Raw genomic sequence first — 21639 nt, 5'->3', positions numbered from 1 at the left:
GCCGCCATTGTTTCCTGCTACGGACGAGTCAAAACTGTGCAGCTAATGAGAGCAGCTCTACTCACAGTATGTCACCTCCGCTGGCTCTGTCTAACTGTCATGGCGACAGCCAAAATGCCAAACTCGAGGCTTCAAAACGGTACTCCACAAACCAATGGTTGATGTCACAATGGGTTCACACTTGGTTCTGACACTTACATTGCATACATTTGCACATTCACCATTGAGACTATGCACTCAGCAAAGTCAGAGAATAAGTGTACCAACATAGACAACTGGAAGGGCCTGTGCTTTTGTTAATAATTAATGATGTTCATCTGAGTCCTAAATGAATCTGCTTATCTGATGTAGGCTCTACGCATGGCTGCTTATTAGGATCATGTCCTATCAATTTCATGCAAAAATATGAAAATAACCTATGAGAGAGAAGGTTTGGGGCTAGAAAGCAGACTGGCATAAAAAGAAACGCGTCACAAGTTCAAATCAGGCCTCTTTGTGATGCTCTTATCATCAGATCCTAAACCTGGAAGCTTTCAGCCCATCAGTGACATGCCCACTGCTCATCAGCTCCTGGATATTTGTGGATATTCAGCAAGCCACTACCACTGAATGTGTGGAAAAAAATCCAACATGGCCACACCAATCTCTGACTGCCACACAGGGCCCACCTAGTGCATTTGCGCTTATGCAAATATTTATCTGAATTCACACTTGGCTTAATGTGACAAGAGCGACCCAATCTTGAATGGCTTTGGATGCAAAATGGTAATTACTCCTAAACCAAGCTGGAATAATGAACTTGTTAGCATGCTCAGCCTCCTGGAATTCATTACCCCGCTCAACGCCGCACTCCTGATGGAGCGAAACCTGATCTGTTTTCATTCCCAACTGCTCAAAGGGATGCACTCTGAGGGGCTCAAACAGACATGTTGGTTGTGACATTTCCAGCAGCCACTGGAAACAACACACACACACATACATATAGTAGACACATATATATCAGCTCATCTAATGAGCCTGATCGGTCTTGTCCCTGCTTCCTACTGTCTCATGTGACTCTCACAGAAAAGCATGATGCATGCAAATCAGAGGAAGCTGGAACAAAAAAACCTTAACTGGAACATTTGACTTTGAAAGAAGCGCACAACAGTTTCAAACCACAGACAGGACTTGATGAAGGCTGTTAATATCAGTGTCACCAATTAGACAACTAAAAATAATCTTTTTTTATTAAATAAAGAGAAGGCAGCCATTTGACTGGTTTGGGGACTATTTTTTAAAACAGTCAAGTGCTCTCTGGGGAATATCACGCTTGCCTAAAAGGACAGTTTCAGCATAATTTGAGCATTTACGTTTAAATTTAAAGATATTTTCATGTCAGTTTCACCAGATCTCTTCTTTGCCATTTAATTCCAAATGTCAAAGAAAAGAACACTTGAGACTTTGAATTTAGTAATCTGTTGTAGAAAACTGGATCAGTTATAAACTTGCATATTTTGAGAGAAGCTCCAGCTTTCATTTCATGTTGTTGTGCTAATTTGAGAACAATACAAGTGCTACAAAGAGATCGGAGGAAGTGTCTTTCTTCCTCTTTCTGTTTCTTTCTTTTAACTTTTTGTGGTAATCTATGGAGCCACCTCTCATTTATGCTAACAAGCGAAAGAGACATTCTTTCACAGACCACAGACTACAGTTTGTAAAAGTAACGGTTGATTTTACAGAATTAAGGCTTAATAGCCACCCACATTGGCATTACACTGGGATATTGATACAAGTTGATGCTATTTTGAGTGACAGTGAAAATAAGTAACAAGCATCTCATTAAATGATAAACTGTAAGGAAATGACTTCCAGCGATTTAAAACAGTCATAAAACTATTGAAATGGATTGATTCTTAAAGAGTGTCTTCTGACTCTTACTACCTGAATAAAGCAAACTGCTCTCATGCATGTGCACTCATTCTCTGCTTTGCACAGTCTCATTTTCTCACTGTCTTTCCTAACAGCTGGGTCAAGGACAGATCAGGGGCAACACGCCTCTAGTCAGCATTTGTCCTTTTTATCTAAGGAAAATGCTTGCAGGCACTCTGCCTGTTTGTCCAGCGTTTGAGTCAATCACACCACCAAACAGGCTTACAATCAATGCACACATTGCTGATTACATTTCAGATGGGTATTTGGGAGGTAAACATTTGAATGACAGTACAAACAGACACAGTACTGTGACAGACACTGCTTTGTGCCTTGCCAAGTCTGTCACACGGCAGTGACTGTAGATTCACGATCACATTCTGCCACAACGCAGCGATGCCAGTTCCTTGTAGAGACTGATATTTATGCAATATTGGTTCCCTCTAATGTTGGCAATTTACGGCTATAAACTAATTCTATCGTTGCCCTCCCTGTGACTCACTCTTGATACAAGCATTGGCTAAACGCCTAATATCTGTAAAATACAGCACACAGCCCTTTACCAGTATAACTCAGCACCTGGAAGTGAGGGAGCTTTATTAGGGTTGTAGTGTGTGTGGTGACAGCTAAAGAGATTTTCAGGACCGAAGCATTTAATGGAAACAGCTGGGCAGCATGTGGGTTAATGTAATGGCTTTGCATGTTGAGCAGAAGTGGTGCTAAGCTCAGGCTATCAGAGAGTCATCGACAAAGCAGACCTGCCGCTCCATCTCTCTCACGCTCAGTCTTGCTGGCCCCGTATCTCCAGCTCTCCTTTTTCACTCCCCTCTAAGCACCCATCAATTGAGGCAGTGAAGCCATCAATGCCCACGCTTAGCCCGCCTGTCTCATTGCTTGGATAGCCGTGTGCGTTTGTGTGTGTGTGTGAGCTTTAGTGTTTGAGGGTCCTTGTGTGTGGAGCCCCTTGATTGGACTCCACAGCAGAGGCTGGAGCATTAATGAACACTGCCTGTCACAGTCCCAGTCCTCTTTGCAGATCTCTCACCCATCACTCTGGGCGATGGATCAGCGTGGCCTGATCTAAATGGGCTCTCTAAATGGGCTCTCTCTCTCTGCTCCGCTGGCTGGGGATCACCAAGATCAGCGGAGGCATCTAATCCTGGCATCTCTGCCCACCTCCCTCAAGTGTTTGTTACATCTACCTTGGTAGTGTTCGAGTCAAAATCAGGACTAATGCGCACTGAGTCTCAAACTTGGATACATACTTCTGAGAAGGATACAGCGCGATTTAAAGTCAAGTTTTCATGTTTTGAACACACCAAATGCCCTTTAATAACGTAACCTAACTTAATTTGCATTCTTTGACCATTTGGCAGCCAGGGATTTAACTAAATGTTAAGTGTGGGGGCAGAAAATGTTTCTTCATTAATAAAAATATTACACAATTATTTTAGTGAAATTAATCCCCCCAAAAATTGATGAATGCACGGAGTGGTATCAGCACCATACTGACCTAATTAAGCGGATCAGATGTGACTGATCCACATTATGTACAGTTTCTTTGTTCGTGTCATTACAAAATTGAATGTCAGCTATTAGCTACCTTCACAGAGTCACAGTGGGCAGCCTACTCAATTTCTAGGGCCACAATCTCAAACTGTCAAGATCAAAATACTTGAAATATGCACACAAATATTTATGGGGTATGAACGTCTGCAATTATAGTGAAGAAGTAATATGACACTACTTCCTTGTGTTACTTGCAGAATTGAAATTTTTCACGCCATTTATTTTTTCATCACAGTAATGTTCATGTGACCTAACAAAAGAGCAATAGTGTAAATATAATTTTTTTTTTTGTAAGTTTTACAACACAGCAAGTTTTTGGGTGCAACCAAATTCTATGCTGGAGCCTGAACAGAAAAAGTTGCTGAAAAAGTCAAGAATGTACGATTCTAGATTGTAATCTCAGCAAAATCTCAGTTCAGGACCACACAGGCCCTGCTCAGAGTCTGCAGAACAACAGCATGCACTCAAGAAGGGGCCACAGCCACATTATGTCAACCTGCGTAACATCTTTCGACTCCACATGGAAAGAGTGCTCATTATGAATATGCAAGGTTACAGTAGGAGCAGGCTTTTGTCCTCACTCCCATGTTTTATTTAATGAGCCTGGGGTTGGTTTGACTTGATTTGCATGCGCTTGTTATAGAATCACACAGTGCCACTGCTCATGCCCACACACTCCCCAATATAGGGACATTTTGATTCCATTTTTCGCTTGGCTTGTCTGTCAGTTTACGCAAGCAGAAGGACCATGACTCAATTTTCCACCAAGGAGGATGCTGGGGCTTTCATTTGTGTGCACTTTTGCATCAAGACATGGAGATTCTGCTGTTTCGAAGTGTACGAGTGCAGGTGAGCATATGCGCGCGTGTGATCTGGGGTGTGTCGTTTGAAGTGGAGTATGTGAGGAAGCAGTGGCGCCCCTGTGAGGGAAAGCTCTGAAGAGAATAGTGCTGATGTGGTCCCTCTCCCCAACAACAGCCAGATAATACCAAGTGAGGAGACGGCAGGATATGAACTACATGAAAAGGCCTAAAAATCTGTAGCCAGCTAGAATATATCTTTGATAACAGAAAAAAGAAAAGACGAAGATGTAAAACTCCCATGTCTCCTTCCCTTTTTAATCTGGAAATGGCATGGAGGAAAATGTAGCTCATACCATACTTGGCAATTAATAGCCCCCAGGGCAGAAATGTGTCCCACTTTGATGATGTCAGTGCTTTGAGGACTGAGGGACAGGTCAGCGCTAGCGTCACGGACATCAGAGGCCCTTAGCGCTGTGGCGAGATGTCAACCCGGCTAGCGCCATCGCCGTGTGATGAGGCCTGGACAGACGTGCAGGGGGGCCAAACGTGACAAGGCAAGCAGAAACGGGGATGATTCAACCCTGCAGTAAGGATGGAGGCAGGCAGGGAGGGACAGAAATGCGAGGAGGGGGAGGAAGGATACGCGGAGCACATGGTACATGAGAAGAAAGACTGAAAAGGAGAGGAATAGAAGGAAGAGGAGGAGAGGGAAGCAGGAGAGATGATCATGATAGGGACAACAAATGGGGAGTTTATATATATACAGTACAGAGGAATTCACCAGGGAGGTGAAAGGAGGAATGTATTAATAGAGAACAGCACGGAGTGAATGAAGCACGTTAATGAAAACGGGTGCTGCTGAGCACCAAGAGCAAATGGGAATAGCTTTGAATAGTTGAACCTTGCAGCGATAATGACTGAAAGGTGTGATGATGGGGACTGAATTAAAAGACAAACAAGTGGACTGAATCATAGTTGAAAAACAGAAATGAGCAAATAGATGACATTACACCTTACATCTACCCACAAACAAAGTACATCATGTCCAATCTGCTCCAGTGTAGCTTGCGCTGTAGCACAAGAAGAAAACAAACGTGTGGTTCTCCTGCAGAACTCCCCGAGTGAATTGGAGCTGCTGTATGAATGTGAAACAGGGCATTGCAGAACAAGAGCGCACATCCTCTGCAAACTTTCACTGAATAATTTAATGATCTGTGTTTTAAGAAATAAAACTGTTTTTCTATTTTCTGTTGCTGACTGATCCGACGCCATTGCAATTCAATCTATATGCTGTTTTTGAAAGCTTTTTCATTTTCACCTATAAAACAAATAAGTGTCTGGCAGGTCCTTCCACAGGAAAAATCCTTCTGCATGCAGAAATTGCTGGTGATTCTTCCCGTGTTTTGATCCACTTAAAATGGTCTTTGAACATGGTTAAGGATTCATATAGAAAGTAAGAGAACACCAACAACCTCATGGTTTGTTCGAATGTATGCTCACTTGCAATGCTTTTAAGTTCTTTTAATGCTTTTGGAAAGATTGTTTTTGAGATGCCTAAAATGTATTCAGATTTATTAGATTGTTTTTTATATTTTTGTACAATTATGTATTTTTGTATTTGCAGTTTAAAAGCAAATGTCCATTAAAGTGTCAGAAGGTTAAAGGAGGACATCATGTTTCGGAGGGATTAGCCTATTAGTTCGCTTCGGCTGGCAAAGGCTTAGGCAGACCTATTTTACGTCATTTAAAATCATTTTCCCACTGATCTGACAGTTATGTGAAATCTATAGTAAACTGTAATCATTTTATTGAGTGTTTTGGCTCGAGGCATCTTGGTCTCACAATAAAGTTGCGCTGTATACCAAGTGTAGTCGGAGTTTTGACCTTTTCAGACTACATTACATTTACATGTACTTTGGGGATAGATGGAGTTGTGCCAGAAATCCCTAAACTGTAATCAGTATCAGATAAATGTTAATGAGGGCCTTTGTACAAGACATCTTTCACTTAATTTGTAATTGCATACTTTGTTACAGTGAGCAGGGGGTGTGGGTGGGGGTTGGAAGGATGTAGGGAGTGGCGTGTGGGCAAAAGGTGTGGTGCTGACACCATTGCCATCTGGAAGGCCGGTGGGAGCTGAGGACCTAACCGAGAGAGCAGACTGCCACCTCATACACACACACCTGATCTCAGGCCAGTGTCTGCGTGTGTGTGTAGAGAGAGACAGAGAGGGATTTAGTACAAGGAATATTACAGATATCAAGAGGGTGTGTTTGTATGACCATTTAATATAACTCTATATATCCATCTGCCACCTGTGTTTACAGACAACAGAAGTGAAAGCAAAATGGGTTGATAAAAAAAGAAGAGAGCGTGAGGAACAGTGACAGATGGAGAGAGAGATGTGAAATGATGAAATAAGATCTAAATGTGTCAGATCATATTGGCAGGAGCGTCTCAAATCAGAACTACTGTTCCTTTGATAATAATCACATGACCTGAACCATTTGTGTTCACATGCTGCTGAATCCCCAGAATGAATGACAAATATGATTAGTGACACTGATGCAATAGTGTGCCGGCAAAGGGAAAATTCCAGGAAGAGAAAATAAGGGGAAAGATTCCTCAACATTATATTTTAAAACTCATGGACATGGAATGCTTCTCTGACAGAGGTTCAGTCCTACAAAAGCCAATGGTAAAAAATAATTTTAGTGGTTTCTTGTGGGCAGAAGGAAGCATTTGGGTTAGGGTTAGTGAAGGAAAACAAAGCCCTGTATTGGTCAGACTCCACAGTGTGGACAGGCAGGCCGGCTGGCTAGACCACTCAAATCCTTTGCAAACAGGTCCCCACTGCATGCTAGAGTGCAACTGGACAAAAACATGAGAGGTGCACCGACAGTATCCGTAACACCGGTACAGGTGCTGACAACGCACCTTCATACTCTGCATCTGAAAATTAATTATTTTGCTTCAAATACCAGAACTGATACGTTTGATGATGTGTCCTTTCCCCCTTCAGTTTTTCCATTATAAAAGGAAGAATAAATGGTGTGAAAATTCTTTATCGTCACTTTAGAGAATGCTTAAAATGACAGTATAACAGTTGAGGTTACAGTGGAGTACAGTGACCTTCCGTGAATTTATTTATTTGATGTACATTTTAATTAAATGCCAGATTATTTGTAGGTTTTATATGCACCTCTAGTGAATATAAAAATGTTGCTTTGCTCTTTCCATTTCCTTTTCCAGGCTCAGTAGTTTTTTCATTCCCTTTCCAGCATCCTGTAGTCAGCTTTTTCAAAATTAATCATTTTGAGGCATTATAGCTTGTTAAAAGGATATCTTCACCTTTATGGCCACCCAACTCCCCATGCCGCTATTTCACCAGAATCTTCTTTTGTTATGGCTGCACAATTAAAAATATTATCAAATCATAATGTGGCCAAATGCAATATTCAAATTACACAAGCTTTCATTTTTGAATAAAAGGTCAAACGTGTGACAAAACAGCATTCTAATGAAGCACCGTAATGCTGCAGAGATGTACTGGCCTAAAAAGCTATCTTCTCCAGATGTAAGAAAACAGATCTTCAACAAATGTCCCAGCATCATGATTTTAGTGATTATCTGGCATTTTGAGATAATTGGCATTGGCTGTCTGTGCTCAAAAGTCAGATAAACAAAATCTTCTTCACATCTGCAGGTAGCCTTGATAGTGTGGCTGATGTGGAACAATGTTAGCACTCCCCCTTGTGAGTTTTGGGAAGGTAGTGAAAAATTGGTTTTGAGCCCTGTACTATAACTCTCATGCATCCTGCTGTAAACATTTGCCTACATTTCCTATAGAATAGAATTATATATGACCTAGCTTTGTTTTGATATTGGCATTATATATCGGCCAACCCATATTGGGCAACCACTAATTTTAATAGTTTGTTTGGTGAAAATACCCACTAATCCTGAATCATATCACAATTGTAATATCAGTTAAACAATCGCAATATGATTTTTTTTAACCATATTGTTCAGCCCCAGTTTCTCTGTAACTATGTGGCTGTTCAAGAGACTAAAACTTGAGCTATTTCCAGTAGTGTTTTTTATCATCATCAGTTATTATCTTGATCAATCAGTTGAACAGTTTTGTGAATAAAATGTCACAAAATAGCGAAAAAATGCTTTTCAGAGCCGAAAGTGAAATCTGGCTTATTTTGTCTCACCAACATTTTAAAACCCAACAATATAAAATTGAGGGCTGCAACTAACAATCATTTTCATTACTGATTTGAGAGGATTATTCTCTCAATTAATCGTCTAGTGAATAAAATGTCAAAGAAAAGCAGCAGATCTTCACATTTAAAAAGCTGGAAACAGAATTCTTTTGCCTTGCCTTTGCTTGAAAAAGATTTGAATCATTTAAACTGTAGTTTAATTTTCTGTCAATTAACTCACAGTTTCAGCTCCTTTTCCTGGTTTTGATAGCTTGTGGTTACCTCTTCATCCCTACACCACCACTGCCATGGAGTGCACATAAAGCAAACAATGCAAAGCTACAGTAAGTGGACACAAATTTATACGCTGTGCTGCGTTTGACTGTTTCTACTTCTGGCAAGTTTGACTTTGCTGTTATTACACCGCTGCCTTAAGCATGGTCAGAGCAGGTCTGATGGAGTCTGGGTCTACTGCTTCTTGCACTGTTGGCTACATTGTAGGTCAATGTGCACACTAACTAAATCATGTACAAAAACACACTAGTATGCATACAAACACATACAGAGTGAGGCCCCTTGGCTATACAACCATTCTCCTTGCCTCCAACATAATGTATGTTGTTTGTTTGCTGGATCTGAGCTAGCCAGCAGCATTACCCTGATGCAGCCAAGCGTAGCCTGCACTGGACACACACTCTGTCAACGGCAGTAAGCAAGCAGAGTACTGCACTGCCAGAGATATGGAGCAACAAATCTATACCTCTCACAGAATGGGAGGGTGTGAATGGGGGTATCTAGCTACAGTATATGATAGAATTTGATAAACAGCAGGGGGTCAGGAGGCAGGTCAGCACACCATTAACTTATTCTGACAAATTTGATCCATTGCACACAATACTGGGACGAGGCAATGGGCGTCACCTAAGAGGGGTGAGAAAAAAAACTGAATAGAAAGAGGAAAAACTGGCAGGAAGCATAAAACAAACAGAGACCGTCTCTACTGCAGGAGATGAGAAGAGATAAGAGACATCAGAGGGAGAGAGTCTGCTTTATCAGAATGCAACAAGAGACCAGGAGAAACGCACTCCCTCCAGGGAGAGGGAGGAGAAGGGATGGGCAACATAGAGGGGGAGGGCTGATGTAAAACTGTATTAGAAATCATGTTGAGTTGCATTAAAAGAAATAATATAAATACTTTTTGACTTACTGCAAGATTGTAATGGCAAAAACCTGCAATTCTTTGGGATATCCTAAAATACAACATATTGGACGATCCGAGGGAATGGAAATGGAGGGAAACGGATGTTCTCATATTCTGCTCTTTACTGTATATTTCTCTTTTTCCAGTATAAAATGGTCTTAAGCTCAGCGGGGAGAGTCTGGGACTCCACATTGGGAAACTAAGGCCTTTGTTTTAATTAACAGTTCAATTATCAAGCAGCTAATGGCTTGGTACATATAATGGGTTAATAACTCAGCAAGAAAGATCAATCATCTGATTGTCATTTTATGAAGCTGGAGAAAGTTCCAATTAAGGCATGCACATGCATTGGTTCTAGGTACAGTATTTGGTGTGTATGTGTGTGTGCTGTTATATCAGTGAAGAGCACAGAGCTGCAACCATTCCTGGGATGGGTTTTCCATTAGATGTTTGTGTGAAATGGAAAAACTGACCTACTATCAGCTCTTAGCTGTACATATGAGGAGGTCATTTTCTGTAAGCCGATGATCCTGATGTTTGGCAGTCTGTCATGGTCACAAAGTAGCTGTTAGCAGCTTGTAGAGTGTGGGTCAACAGTCTAAAATGAAAGAAAAAAAAAGAAGAAAAATCCATCTAGTCACTGAAACATTTAGGGGGATTATTTTTGTAGCATTTATGTCCTAAAGGTACGTTGAATCATGATAGTTTCAAGATAACCTTATGTACAGTGGATTCATTCAAATGAATTCAAATGAAGCATTTAAAAATGTGTATGTGTTTGAGGCCATGAGTGTGGGCATGCACCCAATGATGCAGAAAGGGTGCCAGTACCCTTTGAGGAAGGAGCATGTGTCCAGCATCCACCGCTGTTGTGCTGGGTCACAGATGTCACCTGCTCCAGCAGCCTGCCTCACACCACTTGCCCTCCCCCACCACTTGCCCACTTGTAAACAGCACTACACTGGAGGCAAATACAAGTAGCCCGCAGTGTTAAAAGTTATTTGGATTTTAAATTATTGTTTCGTTTGAAAAATCTAATTCAAACATGCGTCGCAGGATGATCACAAGTGTCCTCGAACAGTCGCTCGAATAAAAAGAGAAATGCTATCCGGAGCTAGTGGCTATGTTAAGTTGCCTTGGCCTTGCCAAGTACTGACACTGCAAGTTCAACTGAATTAAACACTGCTGGCTCGTGGGTTGGTAGCCTTAAACACAACAAATTAGCCTGGAAAGAAGCCTGGCAAAGGAACGCATACATAGATAATGTCAGCCAGAAGAAAAAGTGTGAAACCACCAACACACAAAATAAATCAACAAGGAGACAAAGGAGGGTGTGTACGTGTTTGTCTGTGGCAAGAGCATATAGACTCTGCTAATCTTTCGAAGGAGCTCCCTTGCAATGGTGTGGTCATCTTTTTGAGAGGGCCTGAAATTCCTTTTGCACGCCTCACCACTTGTTTGCTTGAGAAGCCGAGAATGCTTTACCACAGGAATCCTCCATGGAGATTGTTGATGTGAGGATCTTTCTCTGTCTCTCTCTCTCTAAATGTGCCCACCCACACATCACTGACATTTCTTTTCAGAGCGTCTTTAAATTACCACGCATATTAGTGAAGCACTGCCAAGACCCCTTTTTATTATTCCTCTTAATCTTGTGTGTTTACGGGGTCAGCGGCTGCCCCCACTCCACCCTACGCCTTTCCTCTCCCCTTTCCTCCTCCGCCTCTGTGCTCCAGCTAGCAGAAACAGACAAGTGGTTACACCCAGTCTCCCATGGAGCCCCTGCTGCACTGCACCGACAGATCAGGATAGGACAGCATGGCACGCTCCCGCTACACGCCTGCCTCCTCTCCCTGCACTTACCACCAACCAAACCCACTTGCTACCAACTGTGAGTCGCTTCTCATAAAAACCAGCCAAGCAGTTCTGCGTGCCAGTGCAATGTGTCATGATTTTAATGAATAATCTGGAGTTTTTCTTTTTTTTTTTTTTCGAGGGGTGGGGCGGAGGGGGGGGGGGGCCATAAATGTTTTGAACAAAGTGCTTGTGAAATCATCAAACAGCATCTGAAATCCCCTCCCCATACCGTCACACTCTTCTCTATGACAGCAAGTTTTTGTTTTTTCCCCCCACCTTTGACTACGGCCATTCAGAACAGATATATGAAACTCTGTTTGACAAAGTTTGACAAGTGTGTAGGATTTAATGGCATCTAGCGGTGGCATTTCACATCGCCTAAGATATGGTGTCCACATGAAATGGGAAGCACGGCGCAGACAGATGGGGAGGGAACTTGGGTAAATCACCTTGGTACCGCCGTTGTTGAACTGCCAGCGTCTCTCTCAAAGGCTCTGTTTGGTGCTGATCTGGCCGTGTTTACTGGGAGGCTTCTTAGGTCTGTATTGCTAAAAAATGGTTTGCCCTATGTTCGGGTAATGTAAAAAAAAATTCAGGTAGATAATGAACAGTTGCCGGGGCAATGATAGCAGACGTTTTGGCCTTTATTTTAGCTATAAAAAGGACAGTCTCTTTAACTTCAGTCCTTTGAGAGAAGGCCAGAATGGAACTTAGAGAGTAAATCTCATTGGGATGGCTTTAAGTCCATTAACATAAGTAGTTAATGGTGAACTACTCTTTTCAAGTTAAGTTTTTGAACAAAGTGCTTAAGTTTAACATTCAGATATGGTTAATAAAACAACGGTAAAAATCGTGATTTTTCGGTTTAGCTTGAAATAAAAATCCAAGTCCTCGAAGAGGGTTCACTCAAGTACGAAAGCAGGGGCATAAGCGGAATATGGGGGCCTGGTGGGCGCTAGCAGCCCATGCTTCTAATCCCAGTTAAGACAACCCCGGCAGGCGAGCCGACACAAAGGAGTTTGGTCCAGTGTTAGTGGAATTAAAGCAAAGCCTCTCCTCTGTTGTTATGCTAATCCACAAGACAATGATTATCTGCAGGGAAACGTTGCCACGGTGATAAACATGGCTCAAGAGTGCCTCAATTAGGGCAGCAATTGCCAAAGGAGAGCAAAGACCGAGTGAGTACGATGATGCTGTTATGAAAGAAAAAAAGGAAAAAGTGCGCGGGAGGGGTTTGTTATTTCAACCGAGTGGATGGGTCAGCTTTAAAAGAGAAACTTACAGATGAAGCTTGACCCTCACAGCTTGACCTTGGCCAGGCTTGACCCTCTTCCATGCTGTAAAGACTTCCCCACTCACTGGGACAAGTACTTCAATAGTGAACATGTAATTAGCTCTCAAATGCAGACGGAGTACATTATGCTGCAGCTGCTATAGGCTACCATTATGACTCTCAATAACATGTTCTCTATGCTGTGCATGTGGAATAATGATGAGTGAGTATGCCATACTGCACTTTATTCATCCTCTAATGTGGCAGCAAAGCAGTTCAGGTGGTTGCACTGTTCTTCTTTTGTTTAAACATCACGAGTTGGAGGACAACCATAACACTGGAATCATCTATAATAATCATTCATTTACAACACAAATCAAAGTGAGGAGGCAAAGCCCTCACCGGGTGTTTAAAGCTCCTCACTGACTTGATGTGCCAACTTCAATTCTTTGCTGTTGTCACAAGATCAAAGACAACTAAAAACCGGGCTAGGGGAGGCTGTTTTCTGTTTCTGGAGCGACTTGTCACACAGCTATTTTACAGATGCATATTTGGAAACCTGGTAGTATGGCTGCCATCGCACGAGTGTCTCCTCGATCCTCGTCAAAACTAATACTGGGTCACCGACAGACCGCACACATCCCATTCCTCTGTCGCACTGTCCTACTGTTTCCATGAAGACCGTTTTTTGGTATGTGGTCAGTCACTTGCTCCCTGCCTCCTTTTCCGCTCCCCTTCTGTCCCACAGCTCCAACAGCATAATAGGCCTTGGACTGCTGTGTCATCTCATTGAGTCCTATTAGGGGCTCTTATATCTGACTGGCATGTTGTTATTGCTCTCCCAGACCACAGCTAAAACTGAGGAATGGGTCTGCCAAGCAGGCCCTTTAAAGTCCCCTCTGCATTGATGGCACTAGCAATAAGGAGCAGTGGGGTTGCGGTGGAGGGTGCTACCACGACAACATGAAAAGAGAGGAAGGGGAGGTGGTGACACCATGTGATGCAATACCCCTGGGGCTACATGACAGGCATGTGAGATGCAAATGGTGTCATGCTGGTTCGCTATGGGCTTTGCCATAGGTGAATGCCAATGCTGCCACTCTCAGTAACGCTGAAGAAGGACTGAGGGGCATCAACAAGTTTGCAAAGGCAGCAGGATAACATAAAAGAGCTGAATAGGGTGAAAAGACACATCACTCTGCAAAATCACTCTACGACCACGAGGGAACTTTTTGTAGTTTAACTGAGTGCCAACTCTTCTCTAGAGAAATGATCTAACTGATCGTGATGTGTTAAATACAGGAGAGCCCCAGTTCAACGTTTTGTGAATATCTAATCAAATATCACAGTTTCACGGTATAATGGTACACGGTATTACACAATTATTATCATCAATTAATGACCCTTAAAAGCAATCAAAACAGGTTTTCTTTGGTTTCGCCCCAGGGATCAATAAAGTATTTCTGATTCTGAACGCTTTATTATAATTTCACAAAATATAATGTATTATATATTTTTAATAACACTAATATGGTACAATTATTATTTTTTGAAACAACACCAATGCCCTAGAATTCAATACCATAGATAAGCAAATGTGCACCGCTAATTTCCATACCATGGTATACCATTTTAGGGGTATAAGTAGTTTGTTACATTTGCTATTTCGTGCTATTTTGTGTCAGAACAATCAATAACAATGCTCATCTCATTTTCAAGTTGTAGCGGCATGTTGAGAAAAGTAATTAGGCTAGATTAATAAAATAACATTTTAACAACACCATAATAAATGAATAGGCTTGATGATGAATTTGGTAGCGACTACTAAAACCTTTCTGGCTTCTCTTCCAACAACAGGTGATCAAAGGTCTAAGCCGAGTTCTTTTCCTCTTTCTGGGGTCCATGGAGCCTAAAAAGGCATCAAAAAGAAGCAGCAACTGTACTTCCCAAACCTAAAAAGGATAAAAGACCACACTATCCTCCTGCTCCTCAAACCTCATGCTGGTAAAATCACACTCCTCCCCACATGCAACCAGCTAAACTATAGATACACCATGTCTACCTGATGCTTCAGAGACAACAGACTTCCAACACTGCACTCAAAAGCAAATGTAACACAGGAAGACGATTGTTTCTTAGACATTATCTGTGAAATAACTGTTCTGCAATGCATGGCATTACAGCAAAGATAGATAGCAGAGGTCAGGGGGTGACATGACAAAGATAATGAGTCAAACGTACACAGTGTTCTAGCAAATGTACAGCTCAATTCATTGTGGTTACTGTTTACATAAGAATGCAAAGCCCTTTTCACTTCTGCAATCATTTATTTTAGAGGTGATGAAATCAATTTTCCCCTTTTTGATGGAAAACCCCTGGCAGGCAACAAGATCTATGTTGTTTTGAGAGTAATACATGTTACTTTTCACAAGACATGCACATTACTTATATAAACTGCCCCTGCAACCTACAAACACCTGCCATCTACACTGTACAAGGTCTGGAAATTCATATTGATATTGCCATAGAAGAGAATGCAATATCTATAATGCAAAGCCTGCAACATGAGCATTATAAATTCATTTTATAACTAAATCAATAACTGAAGCATTGGGAATGAGAGTTCTCTGGCACACAGAACTCCTTAATACCCAGAAATATCATTAAGCAACAAGAGAGTGGACATCACTGAGAGGTCCGGTGGGAGATATTCCCACAATCATCCAAAGGGGAAATTCCTGGAAATGTTTCAAGTCACATCTATTAAGTTAATATAACCCTAAATCTATTCCTCAAATGCATTGCAGCTGCAATATATGCCAAAGTAATGCTGATGTAATGTTTTGTCCACAATTTGCAGATCTAGCTCTGTGGCTCTTTTTTTGTCTTTGGGTAAGCAAATTGCACAGGTATGAATTAATGTCAAATCACTGCGAGGATCACCGTGTAATCCACTCCTTAACACTTCTGTGATCCTTCCGTTTGCACAACGAACATGCAGCTAGGTCTGCCTATTTAAGGGGTGTGCACTCAATGAACAAAATTAGACACACCAGGATTCTCCACGTCTGCCGTACTGCTGTATACATATGCAGGTGTATCAAACCGAAAGCCAGTGGTAGTATACAAAAAAAGTGTTTGTTAGATCCTGAGGAAGATAGCTAAATCCTATGGAAACTCAATGAACCAGTAACGCAACACAGTTAGGTTTGGGAACTAATTCAGTCACGCATGTTGATGATTACAAATGAACACACCATTCACAGTTATCTGGTTAAAATTCCAGTCCTTCTTTGTAAAATACCACCCTAATCCTCTGCTGATGTCCTCAATTAAATCCACCTCAGCCCTAAAGAAGGGGTGTGAGAAAAGAACTAAAAAGAATAATCCACCCTCAGATTCTCTTGCACTGTTGAAAATCATCAATATGTGATGAACAATACATTCCACAAGTTGAAGTCTGTGATTGGTATAATTACTATTTTGTTGTACCCACTTTCTTTCAGCCTTCCTCTTCTAATTTGACTTCAGTTAGTGATTTCCTATATTTCCCAGAGTGCTTTTCAACACCCCCCAGAGAAAAGGGCTGACAAGCTCAATGGAACAAGCTGTTTTATTCAGCTGTGGGTTATAGACCTATATGCATTGGGGGAAAAGAGAGTAAGCATATCAGAGCTTTTTCTTAGTTGAGGGTGTTATGCACTCTTGTGAGAACACAAAATGTCTTGTTGCTGCATTGCATTCTGGTCTTTTGAGGCTACTTATTGGAGAAATTAGCATCACAGCCGGGTTAACAATGGATTTCTGCCAGTATAATCATTGATCATCATGCAACCCCATACATTTGGTCTGTTTGGTAAGGAGTAGGAAAGATACCAATGTCAATAAATAAAGGGTTCAAAAAAACTAACTACTTCTATTATTTCCTAACCATCTTAACTGTTCAACTTTTCCATAAAGAGAATATTTTAACACCTCTTCAAGGAATCAAGTATTTGGCAAAAGTTGTTTACAACTTGGTATGAAAATGTGCATCCATATTTTTTTGTTTCGGGTGCTTCTGAAAATTCTAAATGGGTATGCCTCTTCTTATCCGTGCTCTCCTCTCTCAGAATACAGGTCTCCAGTCAGTCCCCAGGGTTAAAAGCAAGTCAGCAGGCTGCAGGGTCTTTTCCTATCGTGCCCTCTTCTGGAGTAACCTCCCTGCTGACATCAAACAGTCTGACTCTGTCGAGGCCTTTCAATCCAAACTTTAAACAAATGTTTTTTCCATAACTTTTACTTAGTTGCTTATTCTTTGGTTACTTCAGGCCTTGTATCTTTTGCCATTATCTTTCCTGCAGCTCTCAGTGAATCTATTAATCCTTGTACTTACAGTTCATGTTTGTCCTGCTGAAAACAATGACGTACACTTTTTGATACACCACTGCATCTCCCTAACCCTCTGTTTATGGTTGTCCTACAAATAAATGAGCTGCGTGCCTCTCTCTCGCTTTTCTCTCCTCCTTGTCCTTTCTTTGCACTGTGCTGGACCATCAGCCGTCCTGGGACGGTGCCTCATTCCAGATGTTCTGGATCTGGATCTTCTTCATCCTCCAGGAGATTCTCTCCTCTTCTCTCTCTGTGTGTGTCTCTCTCTCCCCCTTGTGTGCCTGTTGTCCTAGTCTTTCTCTCCCCTGTCTGTTTTTATTCCTTTCTCCTATCTGTGTGAATGGTGTGCATGCACTGTGTCGCCTGTAGTCTGTCTTCTTGCAGCTCTCCATGGAAAGGAGGTAGCGTGGCACAGGTCCTGTTTGTTGTTGGGAAAGAGAATTTGCTTGACATCTTCCTGGCTCCATATATTTTCACATGTTTTGAATGTCTCTATTTTTATCTGCTCTGTAATGTTACTATGTTGATTTGTTCTGTACACACAACAACTATTGCATGAGAGGTTTCCCCTTCAAAGGGTTTTTGGGGGATTTTTTCCTACTTCACATCAGGTATCTAGGGATAGAGGGTGTCATATTCTGTAGAAATTGTAAAGCCCCTTGAGGCAAATTTTGGATTTGTGGTATTGAGCTAAATAAATCAAACGGACTTGACTATCGGAACGTTTTTCTTAATATTCTGTACAGTGGATGTTTGTGTCTGCAGTGCGCAAATGCAGATTTTGCTGTATATTCACAGTGTGCCTGCTGTCTGATTGCTACCCTGCTGTCTTTCAAAGCACCATGCTGAGCCAGGTGACAGGACTCCTGCAACGGAAATCCAATCAGGCCAATCCTCTACGATCCTTCACAATCCTCTCATCCGCCGCCCTACACCGCCAACCATCTGTAACACACACTGCACATGGCACACACGCTTACAATGAACTCTTTGATACATATGGAGATAGACAAATGCCCATTAACCACCTCACCTCCTGTGAACTTGGCACAGAAGTTACAGGGTTAGTACTAAGCAAAACACTGAATCCCTCCCAGCCACGAGGTCTACGCAGTGCAGCTGACCTTACATTATGACCTCTCAATGGAGGTCACAGACATGTATTTACCCCTTGGGGATCAATAGTGTAACAGCAAAAATCCACAAACACTTCCTGCACCATGGCAAACAAACCCTCCAGGAAGCAGGCCTGGCACCAGTGACATAAATAGCCCCCTCCCTGTGACAAAGATAATACAGACCTTTCATCATTGTCCAGGTCCCACTTTACAGGGGCCTGGGGTTGAACCCTCTCTGGACCTGTGTGAAGGTCACACACAGGCCACCCAATACTGGCTAGTGCTGGATCAGATACCACTGGTTAAATGAAGGCCATTCAATAGTTCTTGTGCGTGCGTGTGTGTGTGGGTAGAGGTGAGTGGCTGATGGGAATGTGGGCTTCCTGTTGAAAACAGAATAATATCCACAAACCCCCATGCAGAGGCAGGCCTGTCACACAACCTTCCTAACCAAGTGTGGGAAATGCACCCATTCTGTCAGATAAGCTCATAGTCTTCTCCTTTTTTCTTCCTATGTGTGTGTCTTTGTGGGCCTGTGCATTCTGTGTTCTGGCTGCAAAATGAATTTGGGCTATTGTCACTGTGATCCTAATGGCCAGCATCTGGCTCTCTGGCGCTCTGTTTTATTTTTTGGGGTGGGGAGAGTGGGGGGTGGGAGTGAGGTGGGTGATCTGACTGCTTACGCCTCAAGCTGCGCAGCTGTCCCAATTACTACCTCTCTCTTCTCCACTAATTTCCCCTCCGTACCCATCTGCCTCTTCTACACTCCAAATCTCTGTCCCATCCATCCGTAGATGCCACTAGCGTAGGTTTGTACTTTCAGGAGGCTCCCATGCTAGAAAGAGCCCTTTAGCAAGCAAAGTAGGTTCAGATCCCGTTTTAAGTTAGACTCAGACAGTGCAGGATCTTGTCAGGCAGAATCTTTAGCGGCATCCCCGAATCCCTCCAGCCCTCCAGCCCTCCATGCCTGCACTGATCCTGACCTGAGCTGTGGACACGCTGTTTGATGGGCCATGGGCACTGAGCATCAGGGGATTTTGTGGGTAGGTGGGTGGGTGGTTGGCAGGGAAGGGGGGGGGGTGCTGTTTGTGTCCCACAGTGAGTCCCTCAGCAACTTCTGATGAGCTAAAAATTCTCAGTGTGTGTCATACCCATGTGAATTCAGTTCCTCATGCAGAGGTACGCCACAAACTTCGCTGCATTCTTCTTGGTGCCAAGCATTCACAGAGATACGGTAAAAAGACATCCAGAATAAATACACAGACACATATATATGCATATAGAGAGACAAATTAATGCAAAGGCACGTGGGAGGGTGTGCAACAAGGAAGTTAAGTGCCTCCTATTGAATAGGAGGGGAAAAAAGGAGAAGGAGAGAATTTAAGAGCAGCATGTGGATGGGTACATGCCTATTTCTGGACGGCTCCAATGAGCCGAGAAGAAATGTCGTAAGACCCACTTCCCTGCTCAGGCTGCAGCAGCAATAACTCCCCAAGATACAGCAAAAGCAAGCACACAGAAGTGAATGTGCACACACACAAATACACATCCTTTCTGATGTGAGTGCTCTGCAGGCTGGGCAGCCTCCCTGCAGGGCCAAACAGAGCAGGGGCAGCACACTCTTTGAGGGGGAGTCCAGGTCAGGATCTCTGACTGGTCTATCCCTCAACCCAAAACAAACACACATTCACACAACCTCCAAACCTACCCAAGATGGCTAAGGCTAAGGCATAGTGTGATCTAGAGTCCAGTACCTACACAAATCCAATCTGATGCCACATGGCTATCAGGCCAAGCTCCTATTGTGCCTGTCTGACTGAATTCCTATTCAGAATTGCCCTCCTTCCACCCTGTCTTTAGACATTCAGCTGAGTAAGACAGGTAGACAAGCAGCAAGACATTTAGACAGGCAGACAGCAGGGCAAGCCTGCTGGGGCCTTTTCTTTCTCTGCTGCCGGAGAATGCTATCAGCCTGGATCAGGCTAGGCTGCTCAAGCTGAGCTTCAGCAGCCTCACAGCCCGGCCCGCTTTTCTCCATGGAAACCTGCCCCACACTCGCCCTGTGATTGGTTGGTACGATCACTAGACAGACACTCTGTCTTACAATACAGATAATAATGACCCTCCGGTTGGATGAGAGCAAGAGAAGAGTGATGGCAGACAGGCCTTTTTCCTACAGATTTTGCCCTTTAGAAAGGCTGCATTCAGCAAGCTTACAGGAAACTGGAGACTACAGGTATGTTCCTGCACAGGGTATACAGCTGGTTAGCTCTACAGTCCGTACTCTAACGCACAGGGGTTAGGGTTAGACAGTAAACCTACATTAAACACCAATCATGAAAAATGTCGGCAAAATGCCAACACTGGACGTACACTGATTGCTCACTGAACCATACACATTAACCAGCCATTCTTTATCTTTCTTGACAGACTAAGTCTTTAATAAGACTCAGAGATGTATGTGTGTGTCCATATATCCATATGTAAACCGTTCAGTCTTTACCCTCCTCAAAACAGGAACAACAAAAGCAAAAGCTCCTTTTCAGCAGCTTCTGCTCTATTTACAGTACATTGTCTGGAATTGGGAAGCAGAAATACCCTGCACAGAGAAGAACAATACCAAAAAAAAAACAATGCTTCCAGATGAGCCTCCCTCTTTTGGTAGTATTGTTACTGCAGCTTGCTACAAGCATTTCCGTATCTTGCACAGCCTCTTCACTTCAATGTTCTTTGTGTTTATAGCATGAAGCCCCCAAACTAGGGAACAAGTCTTCAAATGTGTTGTTTGTTTCCTCCATAGCTCAATTCAGCCTTCTCTTCTCATCCGTCTGACATTTTCAGAAAAAAAAAAAAAAAAAGGATATATCTGGGACAACAGTTCGCAAAAAGGCAACGTATAAACAGCACACTGAAGCCAATATCAAGCATTACACACACACTGTACAGTGGGCCAAAACACTGTGATGCTTGAAATTAGAATGGCTTTTCATGCAAACAGAGGCACTTGCTGTGCAGGTGACAGGCTGGTATGGCAGACAGAATTCAAATGAAAAACAAATCCAACTGCTATTTTAAATAAAACTCCACTTGGCAGTGGCTTGCTGCGCTAAACCAAACAGAAAAATGGAGCTTGCCACGTGACAAAACGTGCACAGTGCTAAATACAGATAAAATTAGGAAACACCGCCCATTTTTGCTCACCACGCCGCATCTAACCTCTTTGGCAGAGCAACACTAATATGTTTAATGAACTCATTAGTCAAAAATGAAGACAGACAGTGGCATGGAAGGCAGAAGCACAAAGGGCAGAGAGAGAGAGAGAGAG

General features: G+C 42.6%; 1 protein-coding gene across 1 annotated transcript in view; it reads right to left on the bottom strand.

The window, feature by feature from the left end:
• fut8b (fucosyltransferase 8b (alpha (1,6) fucosyltransferase)) overlaps positions 1–21639 on the bottom strand; it is an 80522-nt gene that overhangs the window by 56286 nt on the left and 2597 nt on the right. Inside the window, 1 exon segment of the mRNA XM_035679147.1 lies at positions 10169–10293. The gene's annotated coding sequence lies outside the window, so the exon portion shown is untranslated.

Source organism: Morone saxatilis, unplaced genomic scaffold, assembly GCF_004916995.1.
Source record: "Morone saxatilis isolate NCDOM2014 unplaced genomic scaffold, NCSU_SB_2.0 Contig7, whole genome shotgun sequence".
Classification (NCBI taxonomy): domain Eukaryota; kingdom Metazoa; phylum Chordata; class Actinopteri; family Moronidae; genus Morone; species Morone saxatilis.
This window is presented reverse-complemented; position numbering and strand designations above follow the sequence as displayed.